Source organism: Coregonus lavaretus, assembly GCF_964263955.1.
Source record: "Coregonus lavaretus genome assembly, contig: HAP1_SCAFFOLD_56, whole genome shotgun sequence".
NCBI classification, from domain to species: domain Eukaryota; kingdom Metazoa; phylum Chordata; class Actinopteri; order Salmoniformes; family Salmonidae; genus Coregonus; species Coregonus lavaretus.
The window spans coordinates 534226-549682 of record NW_028164156.1 but is presented as its reverse complement, the minus strand read 5'-3'; positions in this window follow the sequence as shown (position 1 = coordinate 549682).

Sequence of the window (15457 nt, the reverse complement as noted above, 5' to 3'; positions counted from 1 at the left end):
GGTGGGTTTCTTTGTGACAACTTCTGATGTATAAAGGGCTTCATAAAATACATTTGATTGACATGTACAGTGGGCAGAACAAGTATTTGATACACTGCTGAATTTTGCAGGTTTTCCTACTTACAAAGCATGTAGAGGTCTGTAATTTTTATCATTGGTACACTTCAACTGTGAGAGACAGAATCTAAAACAAAAATCCAGAAAATCACATTGTATGATTTTTAAGTAATTAATTTGCATTTTATTGCATGACATAAGTATTTGATACATCAGAAAAGCAGAACTTAATATTTGGTACAGAAACCTTTGTTTGCAATTATAGAGATCATACGTTTCCTGTAGGTCTTGACCAGGTTTGCACACACTGCAGCAGGGATTTTGGCCCACTCCTCCATACAGACCTTCTCCAGATCCTTCAGGTTTCGGGGCTGTCGCTGGGCAATACGGACTTTCAGCTCCCTCCAAAGATGTTCTATTGGGTTCAGGTCTGGAGACTGGCTAGGCCACTCCAGGACCTTGAGATGCTTCTTACGGAGCCACTCCTTAGTTGCCCTGGCTGTGTGTTTCGGGTCGTTGTCATGCTGGAAGACCCAGCCACGACCCATCTTCAATGCTCTTACTGAGGGAAGGAGGTTGTTGGCCAAGATCTTGCGATACATGGCCCCATCCAAAGAATGATGTTTCCACCTCCATGCTTCACGGTTGGGATGGTGTTCTTGGGGTTGTACTCATCATTCTTCTTCCTCCAAACACAGCGAGTGGAGTTTAGACCAAAAAGCTCGATTTTTGTCTCATCAGACCACATGACCTTCTCCCATTCCTCCTTTGGATCATCCAGATGGTCATCGGCAAACTTCAGATGGGCCTGGACATGCGCTGGCTTGAGCTGCAGGATTTTAATCCATGACGGCGTAGTGTGTTACTAATGGTTTTCTTTGAGAATGTGGTCCCAGCTCTCTTCAGGTCATTGACCAGGTCCTGCCGTGTAGTTCTGGGCTGATCCCTCACCTTCCTCATGATCATTGATGCCCCACAAGGTGAGATCTTGCATGGAGCCCCAGACCGAGTGTGATTGACCGTCATCTTGATCTTCTTCCATTTTCTAATAATTGCGCCAACAGTTGTTGCCTTCTCACCAAGCTGCTTGCCTATTGTCCTGTAGCCCATCCCAGCCTTGTGCAGGTCTACAATGTTATCCCTGATGTCCTTACACAGCTCTCTGGTCTTGGCCATTGTGGAGAGGTTGGAGTCTGTTTGATTGAGTGTGTGGACAGGTGTCTTTTATACAGGTAACGAGTTCAAACAGGTGCAGTTAATACAGGTAATGAATGGAGAACAGGAGGGCTTCTTAAAGAACAACTAGCAGGTCTGTGAGAGCCGGAATTCTTACTCGTTGGTAGGTGATGAAATACTTATGTCATGCAATAAAATGCTAATTATTTACTTAAAAATCATACAATGTGATTTTCTGGATTTTTGTTGAAGTGTACCTATGATAAAAATTACAGACCTCTACATTAGGGGTGTAACGATCCATCTACTACATCGATGTATCGATTTATATTCCTATGATCCAACTACATCGATCTGTGCTCGGCGAGTTGGCCTTTTGGACAACATATATCAATCTAACATCGTTTTAAAATGTAATAAATCGATTGTATCGATACTAGGAAATAACCCATTGGATTTAAGCACGTCAGACTTTATATGGATGTTTTTTCTTAGCACTTTTAATGATAAAGGCTTTAAACGTTACTTGATTCAGTCTGCCTATCCGTGACGTCATCGCTCCGCGCCAGCAGCAGCGCAAAGGCGCAAAGACAACAAAACATAGCATGGCGGACGACAGAGGAGAAGCCGACGAGCGAGAAATTATCAAGCCACCATTGCGGTCCTTACAAGAAACAGGAATCTAGGAAACTTCACCTGCGCTGTCCAGTATCCAGGTATTTATTTCAGTCACACTGGTTGAATTTTTGGCTAAAAGGTTACTGAATCGATTTCAAGTCACTGAATCGTTTCGGATCGTATCGTTCTAAATGAACCAATATCGTCCTTGAATCGTATCGACAACCACGAATCGTGATACAAATCGAATCGTTGTTAAAACGAATCGTTACACCCCTACTCTACATGCTTTGTAAGTAGGAAAACCTGCAAAATCGTCAGTGTATCAAATACTTGTTCTCCCCACTGTATATCACACCAACTGACTGGTTCTTCTGATGTTGTTCACACAGGAGACCATGTTGAGACATTCTCTACATCCAGAGAGCAACAGCAGGAAGATCACAGAACTAAGAGGTCTCACCACTGCCCACATTGTGAGGAGAGTTTCTCAATTCTATCAAAGTTAAAAATACACCTACAAGTACACACAGGAGAGAATATGTATTCCTGTACTGACTGTGGGAAGAATTTCACAACATCAAAGGCTCTGACAGTTCATCAGAGAGTGCACACAGGAGAGAAGAATTACTCCTGCTCTGACTGTGTAAAATGCTTCACAACATCAACTCAGCTAAAAGTTCATCAGAGTGTGCACACAGGAGAGAAGCCTTACTCCTGCTCTGACTGTGGGAAGAGTTTCTCTCGACTGGACAACTTAGAAAAACATGAACGTATACATACAGGAGAGAAGCCTTACTTCTGCTCTGACTGTGGCAAGAGTTTCTCTGTACAGGACAAGTTAAAATCACACCAACGGATACACACAGGAGAGAAGCCTTACTCCTGCTCTGACTGTGGGGCAAGTTTCTCTCAACTGGGCCACTTAAAAACACATGAACGTATACATACAGGAGAGAAGCCTTACTCCTGTTCTGACTGTGTAAAATGCTTCACAACATCAACTCAGCTAAAAGTTCATCAGAGTGTGCACACAGGAGATAAGCCTTACTCTTGCTCTGACTGTGTAAAGTGCTTCAAAACATCATTTGAGCTAAAAGTTAATCAGAGAACACACACAGGAGAGAAGCCTTACTCCTGCTCTGACTGTGGGGCAAGTTTCTCTCAACTGGGCAGCTTAAAACAACATGAACGTATACATACAGGAGAGAAGCCTTACTACTGCTCTGACTGTGGGGCAAGTTTCTCTCAACTGGGCAGCTTAAAACTACATGAACGTATACATACAGGAGATAAGCCTTACTCCTGCTCTGACTGTGTAAAGCGCTTCAAAACATCATATAGGCTGAAAGTTCATCTGAGAACACACACAGGAGAGAAGCCTTACTCCTGCTCTGACTGTGGGAAGAATTTCTCTCGACAGGAAAGCTTAAAATTGCACCAACTGATACACACAGGAGAGAAGCCTTACTCCTGCTCTGAATGTGGGAAGAATTTCTCTCGACTAGGCCACTTAAAACAACATGAATGTATACATACATGAAAGAAGTCTTACTCCTGCTTTGACTGTGGAAAGATGTTCTCTCAAATAGGCCATTTAAAAAGACACCAAGGTAAACAAAGGAGAGAAGCCTTACTCCTGCTCTTAATGTGAGACGAGATTCTCCTGATTGGGCAACGTAAAAACACACCAACGGTTACACACTGGAGAGAAGATTTATCACTGCACTGACTGTGAGACGAGATTCTACAGATTGGGCAATTTAAAAAGAAACCAACGTATACATAAGAAGTGGTAGTGGATTGGATCAAATGAAGAAAGCATAGAACACTACATTGTAATCCTACTGTTTCTCACTGTGAGAGAACTGTGCAGAGGAAAGGGAACGTTATAGAATGTTAGCCTCTCTTTACTTTACTGATCAGTGTTCACCTTGTCAGTTTTGGTGTGTTTTGTTAGCTTCTACTGTATAGATATTGAGAGAACCTTGGATTTGCCCTTAGGGTTGAATATCCTCTGTGAGGTGTCTCACAATGGAGTCTGATGGTTGACTGGGTGGTACTGCTTCCCTCTGCAGTTTTCTGTGGGAATGAGCTAGTAGACACAACATAACACTGAGTGTACAAAACATTAAGGACACCTGCTCTTTCCATGACATAGACTGACCAGGTGAACCCAGGTGAAAGCTATGATCCTTAATGATGTAGTTGTGGTGTATTTATTATGGATCCCCATTAGCTTTCAGCAGAAAACAAGAAACTGCAGTTGCAGTGGGCTATGGAATGAAAACACTAGACACTGGAAAAATAGAAAAACATAGCCTGGTCTGATGAATCCCATTTCCTGCTGTTTCATGCTGATGGGAATATAGAATGTCACTGGAAATTATATTTTCTCCATATTTTTTTGTACAAAACATAGAAACGTGCTATTTTCACATATGTCGATGTTGGGGTGGTGCTGGAAATGATGAACATGGAGTTGAAACATGTAGAAATGTCCCTTTAAGGCTAAAACAAAAGGAGGGGGGTTGGTCGGAAATTGGACCAACTGACTTGTTGGAGAAGTGGCATCCTATGACGATGCCACATTGAAAGTCACTGAGCTCTTCAGTGAGGTCATTCTACTGCCAGTGTTTGTCTATGGAGATTGCATGGCGGTGTGCTCAATTTTATACACCTGTCAGCAATGTGTGTGGCTGAAATAGCCAAATCCACTATTTTAAAGTGGTGTCCACATACTTTTGTATATGTAGTGTACTTTGCATGTTAGCTTAACATGATACTACTTAGCATGTCAATTAATGTTAAAAACAACAAATTGGAATTTGTAAAATATCATACATATCGCAAATTCTTAACATATTGAACGAATTGTAATTCGTAACATACTATACAGCCTAGAAATCGTATTACATTCATAGGCCAATGTAATGTAACATAACATACTGTATCATACTATATTGAGTGGTATGTTTTTTTGTAACATATAGTATGTTTGTCTCTGACACCAAGTTGTCCCTCTGCAGTATTCTGTGGGAATGAGCTCGTAGACACCTATCAGATAGAGATGGTGTGATGATCAGTTTTCACCATTACTTTGGGTGGATTAGTTTTTACTACGTAACTGTGATGATACACAGGCTATGAAACGACTACATGTGTTTATTAAATTGTCTTTTAAAACTAGATTCATTATTTTTGTCATTGATAAATATATTTGGATAACTGTAATGAACGTAATTGATCTGGTAATGAAAAATAAACATTCTACATTAATTTGTGCTGGTCAACCTTTGTTTTTTGGTTTATCTATACAGAAAATACAATGTTTTTGTTTAATTCATGGCATTCAAAATAATGTACATGTCTATTATCTAGTCAAAACATGTCACTACACCTTTACACATCACCATTGGTACAAGCCAATTTGCTGGCCACCATTATTTGCTACAATGCATACAAATATATGTTTTGCAGTATAAAGGACATATATATGTTTCTTATTAAATAACAGTGAAATAAAATGGGGGAAAAGTGGTGTCATTTTAAAGTGTCTTCTACGGTACCAAAGTCCAGGGACAGCATTACCACAACAAATCAACAATGACCCACTTACTATTGGGGAATGGAACCAGAGAAGAAGATTGTGTTACCTTTCTCACACCACAATAGTATTCATCTCAACAGACCCTTTCCATCCCCCATTGTTGGAGCTCAATATATGCAAAGGACTATATTGAGGGTCAGACTGTTGTAATGTCCAGTTGATTATGTAAATAGTCTTGTTACGGTGTAGTTACACATAAACCCCATAAAAGGAAGTGTTACCGTAAATAGTTTTGTAGAACTCTGGTATTGATGGGCCATTTGAGGGTGAGTCATTGACATTTATGATCAGAAAGAGCTGTGAACTCACCTGTGATGGCCCACGTCTATCACAACCTTTCCTACTGTGTTAGTAGAACCACAGCATTTTAGGCAGCCATTGTTCCAAATGTGTTCATACATACAGTACAATGGGAGGGGGTGTGGCATGCAGAGGGGAGGACCAGCAAGAAAAATAACACCCCAATGCCCCAGGGCATTGGTTGGGGACATTGCCCTGTGTGCCGCCTTTCGGATGGGACGTTAAACGGGTGCCCTGACTGTCTGCGGTCACTAAAGATCCCATGCTACTTATCGTAAGAGTAGGGGTGTTAACCCCAGTGTCCTGGCTGAATTCCCAATCTGGCCCTCATACCACCATGGCCACCTAATCATTCCTAGCTTCCAATCGGCTCATTCATCCCACATCCTCTCCGCTGTAACTATTTCCCAGGTTGTTGCTGGAAATGAGAATGTGTTCTCAGTCAACTTACCTGGTAAAATAAAAAATATTTTACTTAAACATGAATGTGCACAGTTCAAAATATATCTCCAGTCAATGTTGTTGCTATCACTTGCCCCCAAAATAAAGCGTACCATCTGGGTTAACTTGGTTGAGTTTATGAAAACCGATCTAATACAAGTGTCTATGTATGCGGATGACTCAACACTTTACATGTCAGCTACTACAGCGACTGAAATGACTGCAACACTTAACAAAGAGTTGCAGTTAGTTTCAGAGTGGGTGGAAAGGAATAAGGTAGTCCTCAATATTTCTAAAACTAAAAGCATTGTATTTGGGACACATCATTCACTAAACCCTGAACCTCAACTAAATCTTGTAATAAATAATGTGGAAATTGAGCAATTTGAGGTGACTAAACTGCGTGGAGTAACCCTGGATTTTAAACTGTCATGGTCAAAAAATATTAATACAACAGTAGCTAAGATGGGGAGAAATATGTCCATAATAAAGCGCTGCTCTACCTTCTTAACAGCACTATCAACAAGGCAGGTCCTACAGGCCCTAGTTTTGTCACACCTGGACTACTGTCACGTTCGTCGTAAGAAGCAGACCAAGGCACAGCGTGATATGCGTACATCTTTTAATGAGTACTTTACAAAATAACAAAACAACAAAACGATACGTGAAGTCCTAGGTTAATACACCAACACAAACCTTACAGAACAAGATCCCACAATTAACTGTGCCAAACAGGCTGCCTAAGTATGGTTCCCAATCAGAGACAACGAGAATCAGCTGCCTCTGATTGGGAACCACCCTGGCCAACATAGATCCACACGATCTAGAACATAAACCTAGAAAACTAAACATAGAAACTAACACCCTGGCTCAACATTAAAGAGTCCCCAGAGCCAGGGCGTGACAGTACCCCCCCCCCCCCAAAGGCACGGACTGCGACCGCACCAACCAAACACCATAGGGGAGGGGCCGGGTGGGCATTCCGCCTCGGTGGCGGATCCGGCTCCGGGCGTGACCACCCCTCTCTCTCTCGCCCTCGTGGTCTGGCCCTGCTGACCGGAGCTGGACTGAACACCGGTGGAGCGGATTGCTCTGGCTCCGGCGTGGAGCAGCTGACCGGTGCCGGACCAGGCACAGGTGGAACAGGCACGGACCGTGCCGGACTGACGACGCGCACCACTGGCTTGGTGCGGGGAGCGGGAACGGGCCGGACCGGGCTGACGACGCGCACCACTGGCTTGGTGCGGGGAGCAGGAACAGGCCGGGCCGGGCTGGGCTGGCGACGCGCACCACAGGCTTGGTGCGGGGAGCAGGAACAGGCCGGACCGGGCTGGCGACGCGCACCACTGGCTTGGTGCGGGGAGCAGGAACAGGCCGGATCGGGCTGGCGACGCGCACCACAGGCTTGGTGCGAGGGACAGGAACAGGCCGGACCGGGCTGACGACGCGCACCACTGGCTTGGTGCGGGGAGCAGGAACGGGCCGGACCGGGCTGACGACGCGCACCACAGGCTTGGTGCGGGGAGCAGGAACAGGCCGGACCGGGCTGGCGACGCGTGTCGTATCGCGTAAGTGCTGGCAATTATTGCTGATAAACAAAGGAGTCCGCTCATACTGAACTTGGATCATAAGGTTTATTCATATCACAAGCTTCAGCATAAGTGACAGATGTCATGACATCCGGAGAACGGCGTCCCAGATTGCAATGGCCGTTCTGACTTCTTCTTCGTTTAGCCCCTACTTATAAACAATGCAAAAAGAGGGGTGCTCCCTCTTCTGGCCAATCACCAGTCTCCCCTGTCTACAACACACTTCCTGTCTGTTGTATGTGGCGTTACACTAAAACATTCCCCCTTGATACTAAAATTAACGTCCTCTCTGGTTCCACTTAAAACATTTAACAAAGGCATAATCCTAATACACGACATGCGCACCACAGGCTTGGTGCGAGGGACAGGAACAGGCCGGACCGTACTGGGAACACACACCACTGGCCTTGTGCGGGGATCAGGAACGGGCCGGACCGGACTGGTAACACACCCCAGTACCTCTCGCCGTGCCTCTACACTCTCCTTCCCCCTCATGACCAATGGCCCCCGTAACCTGGTGGCCTCCTCTCCTAGTCCACAAACTCGCCCTGTAGCTGCCTCCAGCAGCCCCGTCGTCCATGCCGTGTGCCCCCCCAAAAAATGTATTGGGGTTGCCTCTCGCCTGTCCGACGACGGCACGGTTGGCGCCGTACCTCTTCTCTCGCCAGGGCTTTAACTTTTGCCCATGGCCCTTTGCCCGCGAACATGTCCTCCCAAGACCACCATTCGCCCACCTGGGACATCGCCAACTTCTCCAGTTCCTTTCCCGGTGTCTGCTCCTGAACACGCTGCTTGGTCCTTCTTTGGTGGGATCTTCTGTCACGATCGTCGTAAGAAGCAGACCAAGGCGCAGCGTGATATGCGTACATCTTTTAATGAGTACTTTACAAAACAACAAAACGATACGTGAAGTCCTAGGTTAATACACCAACACAAACCTTACGGAACAAGATCCCACAATTAACTGTGCCAAACAGGCTGCCTAAGTATGGTTCCCAATCAGAGACAACGAGAATCAGCTGCCTCTGATTGGGAACCACCCTGGCCAACATAGATCCACACGATCTAGAACATAAACCTAGAAAACTAAACATAGAAACTAACACCCTGGCTCAACATTAAAGAGTCCCCAGAGCCAGGGCGTGACAACTACTGTACAGTCGTGTGGTCAGGTGCCACAAAAAAAGGACTTAAGAAAATTGCAATTGGCTCAGAACAGGGCAGCACGGCTGATTAATAATATGCATGTCGATCTCTCATGGCTCAAAGTGAAGGGGAGATTGACTTCATCACTACTTGTGTTTATGAGAGGTGTTGACATGTTGGGTGCACCGAGCTGTCTGTTTGAGCTACTGGCGCACAGATCGGTCACCCATGCATACCTTACAAGACATGCCACCAGAGGTCTCTTCACAGTCTCCAAGTCCAGAACAGACTGATCTCTCATAGTCTGTTCTGGACTTGGGGACTGTGAAGAGACCTCTGGTGGCATGTCTTGTGGGGTACTACATAGAGCCATGACTACATGGAACTGTATTCCACATCAAGTAACTGATGCAAGTAGTAAAATAAGATTTTAAAAACAGATTTTAAAAAACACCTTATCGAACAGCAGGGACTGTGAAGCAACACAAATATAGGCGCAGACACATGCACACACACACACACACGATAACATACGCACTATACACAGACGTACACATGGATTTTTGTACTGTAGATATGTGGTAGTGGTGGAGTAGGGGCCTGAGGGCACACAGTGTGATGTGAAATCTGTGAATGTATTGTAATGTTTTAAAAATTGTATGAACTGCCTTAATTTTGCTGGACCCCAGGAAGTGTAGCTGCTGCCTTGGCAGGAACTAATGAGGATCCATAATAAATACAAATACAAGTCCCAGATGAAGAATAAGACACTATTTCAAAGCATAGTACATGTAATGTTAGCCAAGTACAATTAATTACTAGTTGTTACACAGGAATTAGCTAGTTAAAATGAAGTGTATCTTTAGGAGTACTTGTAATTAATGTGTACAGTACATTACCCATCCTGACAACCTGGCCCTCAATTTAAAGCTTGTGGAAGTGACATCCAAGTGGGAGAATAAATACACTAGTATACCACTGATAGAATAATTTGGTAAAGAGCGTCTGCTAAATGACGTAAATGTAATGACTAATTATTACACTTCGATTCTTTGTGAAATGTGTTAGAATCATAAAACTACAATCTGATAATGTGTTTAGCTTAGTTAGAAGTAAAACAAGGGCTTTGGCTTATTTTTATATCTATGCAAGCAGAATGCAACTGTGAAACCAATAACAGAAAACAGGATGTGAAACTAGACACTGAGAAGCATGTCCCCACCGTATGTGCCTGTATAAGATGCATATTTGCCCAGCAACAGAGTATTTGTTTCTTCTGAAACCAGTGTGAAATAGATACAGGAAGAAACAACTGGGTTGCTGTGCAAGCTTACAGAGAAATGTAACAGTTGCCTAAATATGGGCTAGGAGCTTTCTCATTGGCCCACTTAGGGGCGTAGTAGAGGTATACAAAACGTTGTGCATTGTATGATTTTCAGAGCGCTCTCAATGAATAAAGAATGACCATTGCAGTAAGGGGTCTGTTGAATTTATTTAAACTAGAGATTTATACATCTGGGAATTATTCAAAGATTTAAGAAGTGTTTGACTTCAACCATTGAGATAACACAATTATCGTGACAACCACAGAGTATCTGTATAGGAAAATCATTCCGAGCAAACTGTGCTGCCAATCACAGTGTAAGGTGCGACATTTTGCGGGTGTGGAGAGCTCGTTAGAGGATAGAGAAAGCTTGCATTGAAGAGCTGGGCATCGTGTTATGACCTGCATTATCTGAATTAGGCCCACAGAATTATACCTACGGAGGAGCGGCTTCTATGGAGGAACTTTGAATGTCTTTGAACTTCAGAGTTGGTTTAACGTTGGACCAGAGGAAATGTTAGCTAGCTAGCTAACAACCTTGTTTGTGCAGTGCAGCACTAGAATTAAAAACAGGTCTTACCTTTTTGTCGTTAATAAATCCAATGTGAAACGTGGTGACTATAGTATCCTTAACTAGCATTGAAAAAGTTATTCCATTCTTCTCAAATTAAACATATCTCCCTAATTTCTGAATCATGCTTGTAACGTTGTCAGTAGGATACAGTAATGTAAGAGTGCGTCAATTCAAGTCTGGTATTGGAATGAAAGACATCATTGAAGTTATTGCAAATCAAGCTAAGTTTATTAGATGCAAATGTATAAATGATAAGTATGAGGGTTCGTATACGGGCTCACTGATGCACCACGCAGGGAGATCAGAGAACTGGCGGCTGTCTCACATGTTCTTCCTTAAATACCCTTGACAGAGATAGTTCCTGTTTCTGAACAGGCCTGTCTGAGCAGAGGCTGGGCGTGGTTTAGACTTGCCGCCTGTTCGTTGGCGCGCGGGTTGGTCCCAACCCCTAGGCGCTGAGTTGCCAGGCGTAGTTCTGTCTCTGGCAGATGTCCTCAAATTGATGTCCTTAATCAGCCCTGTTTCATAGCAACTTTACTCCTTGTTCTGTTCTTCTTAGTAAAACCACAGAGATACGGCCTATCGTGACTTAACAGCTGATAACTCCACTGACAGTTAGTCACACTCACCGCTTCCTTGAGCAGAGTATCTACACCCTGGGTATCTGATATTGAGAAACCAACAGTTTCTGTCCAAAGGTTGAACTCTTGTATTTCAACAAACAAGTTATCTGATATTGAGAAACCAATTTCTATCCAAAAGTTAAATTCTTGTATTTCAACAAACAAGTTATCTGATATTGAGAAACCAATTTCTATCCAAAGGTTAAACTCTTGTATTTCAACAAACAAATTAAATCCCAACAGTAACCTATGCTTCAGAGGAGAGGAGCAGGTAGTTTCCAAATGCACACCCACTGGCAAAGGTTTCCATTCCAGCTGGAAGGCAGAAACTGGAATATGTTCCTAGAGTGAGCTTTCCCAGCTAACAAAATTACGTTCCAGGATGTCACCAAAGTTATTTTAGTCCCTACATAAGTCATGATAACGTTATTGTGAAACGTTCCTTCTACGTAGCTGTGGTGTCTGCTTATGTCCCAAGTCTTTTCAGGACGTATAAATGTGGGGAATTTTAAACCGTTAAATATGTGTATTTTTAAGTCAACCTCATAATGTTGCTAAACGTCAGAAAGTACGTTGAGAGTCCCATAAAATGCAGTTTCTGGTAACCACTGGGAACGTAACTTTCGTACGTAACAGTGTGATGGGGACAAGGACATTCCGGCTGGCCAAACCCTCCCCTAACCCGGACAATTGTGCATCACCTCATGGGTCTCCCGGTCGTGGCTGGCTGCGACACAGACAGGTATCGAACCAGCATCTGTAGCAATGCAGCTGCGATGCAGTGTCTTAGACCACTGCACCACTCGGGAGGACCCTTAAGACACGTCATTTAATCTACCCTGAACATATACACAGTATCCTGTCGGTAGGTGTCCACTGACGAAATATGCAAAATGCCAGAAAATAAGTTCTTTTTTTTACTTAAACTGTATCACAATAGATTCGTAAACAAAATCACAGCAATAAGCTCACAAAATAACAAGTCAGTAAAAACATGAACACTGCCCTCCAATCAAGAACTGTAAAACTGCTTAAAGCTAAAAGTGAATAACTATGTTATGTTTATTCAGGTGCTGCTGCTCCATCCTCATCCACAGTCTCTTCCTCGACCCGCTCCTGGAAGTCAAAATAACACAAACTGGTCATTATTTTCCTTAAACAAATTATCAAAATGCCGGTTTAACGTCGACTCCCTACTACATTCCTTTTTTACTAGCACAATCATTTAGCTATATTGACCGACTGGATTAAAGTGAAGTAAAAAGGCCATTATCCTCTATGGCCTCCATAACTTGGTTCAGAGCAGTCCTGAACTCTGTACGGATCATCTCCAGTTTCACCATTATCCTCTATGGCCTCCATAACTTGGTTCAGAGCAGTCCTGAACTCTGTACGGATCATCTCCAGTTTCACCATTATCCTCTATGGCCTCCATAACTTGGTTCAGAGCAGTCCTGAACTCTGTACGGATCATCTCCAGTTTCACCATTATCCTCTATGGCCTCCATAACTTGGTTCAGAGCAGTCCTGAACTCTGTACGGATCATCTCCAGTTTCACCATTATCCTCTATGGCCTCCATAACTTGGTTCAGAGCAGTCCTGAACTCTGTACGGATCATCTCCAGTTTCATCATTATCCTCTATGGCCTCTATAACTTGGTTCAGAGCAGTCCTGAACTCTGTACGGATCATCTCCAGTTTCACCATTATCCTCTATGGCCTCCATAACTTGGTTCAGAGCAGTCCTGAACTCTGTACGGATCATCTCCAGTTTCATCATTATCCTCTATGGCCTCCATAACTTGGTTCAGAGCAGTCCTGAACTCTGTACGGATCATCTCCAGTTTCATCATTATCCTCTATGGCCTCCATTACTTGGTTCAGAGCAGTCCTGAACTCTGCTTCTCTGTCTGCTTATCTGTCAGGCCGTCTGCTTCTCTGTCGGCTTATCTGTCAGGCCGTCTGCTTCTCTGTCAGTTTAATGGTCAGGCCGTCTGCTTCTCTGTCATTTACCGATGCTTCTCTGTCAGCTTAACGGTCAGGCCTTCTGCTTCTCTGTCGGCTTATCGCCTGATTCTCTTGTCGGCTTATCGGAACTACAGAGTTGGTTTAACGTTGGAACAGAGCTAATGTTAGCTAGCTAGCTAACAACCTTGTTTGTAAAGTGCAGTGCAGCACTATAATTAAAAAGAGGTCGTACCTTTTTGTCGTTAATAAATCCAATGTGAAACGTGGTGACTATAGTATCCTTAACTAGCATTGAAAAAGTTCATCCATTCTTCTCAAATTAAACATATCTCCCTAATTTCTGAATCATGCTTGTAACGTTGTCAGTAGGATACAGTAACCTATGCTTCAGAGGGGAGGAGCAGGTAGTTTCCACACGCACACCCACTGGCAAAGATTTCCATTCCAGCTGGCAGGCAGAAACTGGAATACGTTTATAGGGTGAGCTTTGTTGCGATTTTTGTGGGACTGGAGAAAAATACCCGGAAAGGAAAATAAGGTTATTACCTGGATTACATGCTTTTAAAATAACTGTGCTGTTCCTAAAAAGTATAGAACACTTTTTCCGGTTCTTTCCCTGAACCGGTTCCAATCCTAGAGAAATTATGTGGATGAAGGTCATGCTTAGGCTAATAAACTATAAAGGGAAATACATTGCTACAGTTTACACTTTTTTTTAGTAATTTAATGAAATGTTGTAATCTGATCTCGGAATGCACGGACCGTTAGTAGTGGGGGAACAGGAAGTTTCGGGCAAGCGGGCACCATTCTTCACAATAAAGAAAGCGTCTGAACTGTGCAGTCAAGAAGATAACCTTTGTGTCCGTTTCTATTTATTACTAGAGGTATGTAATAGCACGTTTAAACTTTCTAATGTCGAAATAACATGTCATACCATGCTAGGTAACAAATCCGTTAAGGTATTATCACGTTTGTTAAAGGTTTGATGTGTTATTTTTGTGTCAAACCGAGTGAGTGAAAGAACGTGATAAAAACTATTTTACAAGTCACATAGCTATAGATGTTGGGTTTGTCTGAGTGAATGTACATACTTTTCTCATGTTAGTTTAATAAATAATCAATTTATTTGAGATTTTGAGTTCGTTTAGCATGTTATTGGTTTTGTGTAAAATTCCCAAGCTGATAAAATGGCGGAGCCCTCTCGGTCAGCGTCAACGGACTTCAGTGAGGACAGTGCGGGTGCATCAGAGACAATTTCACGGTCGCACTACTGTTTTGAAGCTGAATGTAATGATTATCAGTTTTCTACATGTGTACTAATATTCAGACACATTCTGTTGTTTCTGTCTTTATCAATAAATGTTACTATGGTGTGACCAGGAAATACAATTGGTTTTTGATTGAAGTAATACAGTGAAGACAAGGTTATTCAGGAAATTAGCACATAGTGCTGTCTAAAACAATCTGTAACCTTGTACTAAATGGTTTTTGAGTCATTTATGCGTTGATCTACTATAGGTTAGGTATTAGCTCAAAAGTATTGTGGAGCTCCTGCACCTTAATATAAACAGTACCGGCACCCAAAATGAGTATTAGCACCTATTTCAGTCCAAGTCAAGCACTGAATTAAATAATTGAACAAGAAAAAAGTGAAAATATTTTTAGAGAATAAAGAAAGTGCCAGAACTGTGAAGACAATAACTTTTTGTATCTGTTTCTCTTTATTAATACTGGCCGATTCAGATAAGTCTGAGGCCGGTAACATCAACAGTGAGGACAACACCCAGCCTGCCTCTCTCCTTCCACGCTGAGTCCAAACCTACAGTCACTGGGTCCTGATTGTGACAGTGGAGCCCAGTTTACTGCAGGATCCAGAGATGGCATCAGTGAAGCTGGAAGACTGCAGTCAAACACTGGAGCTGAATGTCAACATTAAAGATGAAGAAGATTGGGAAATCTGTTTCTCAGGGTAAGAGCAGGTTCTATCTAACTAAGTTTGTTGGACATGATTTGGAAAGGCACACACCTGT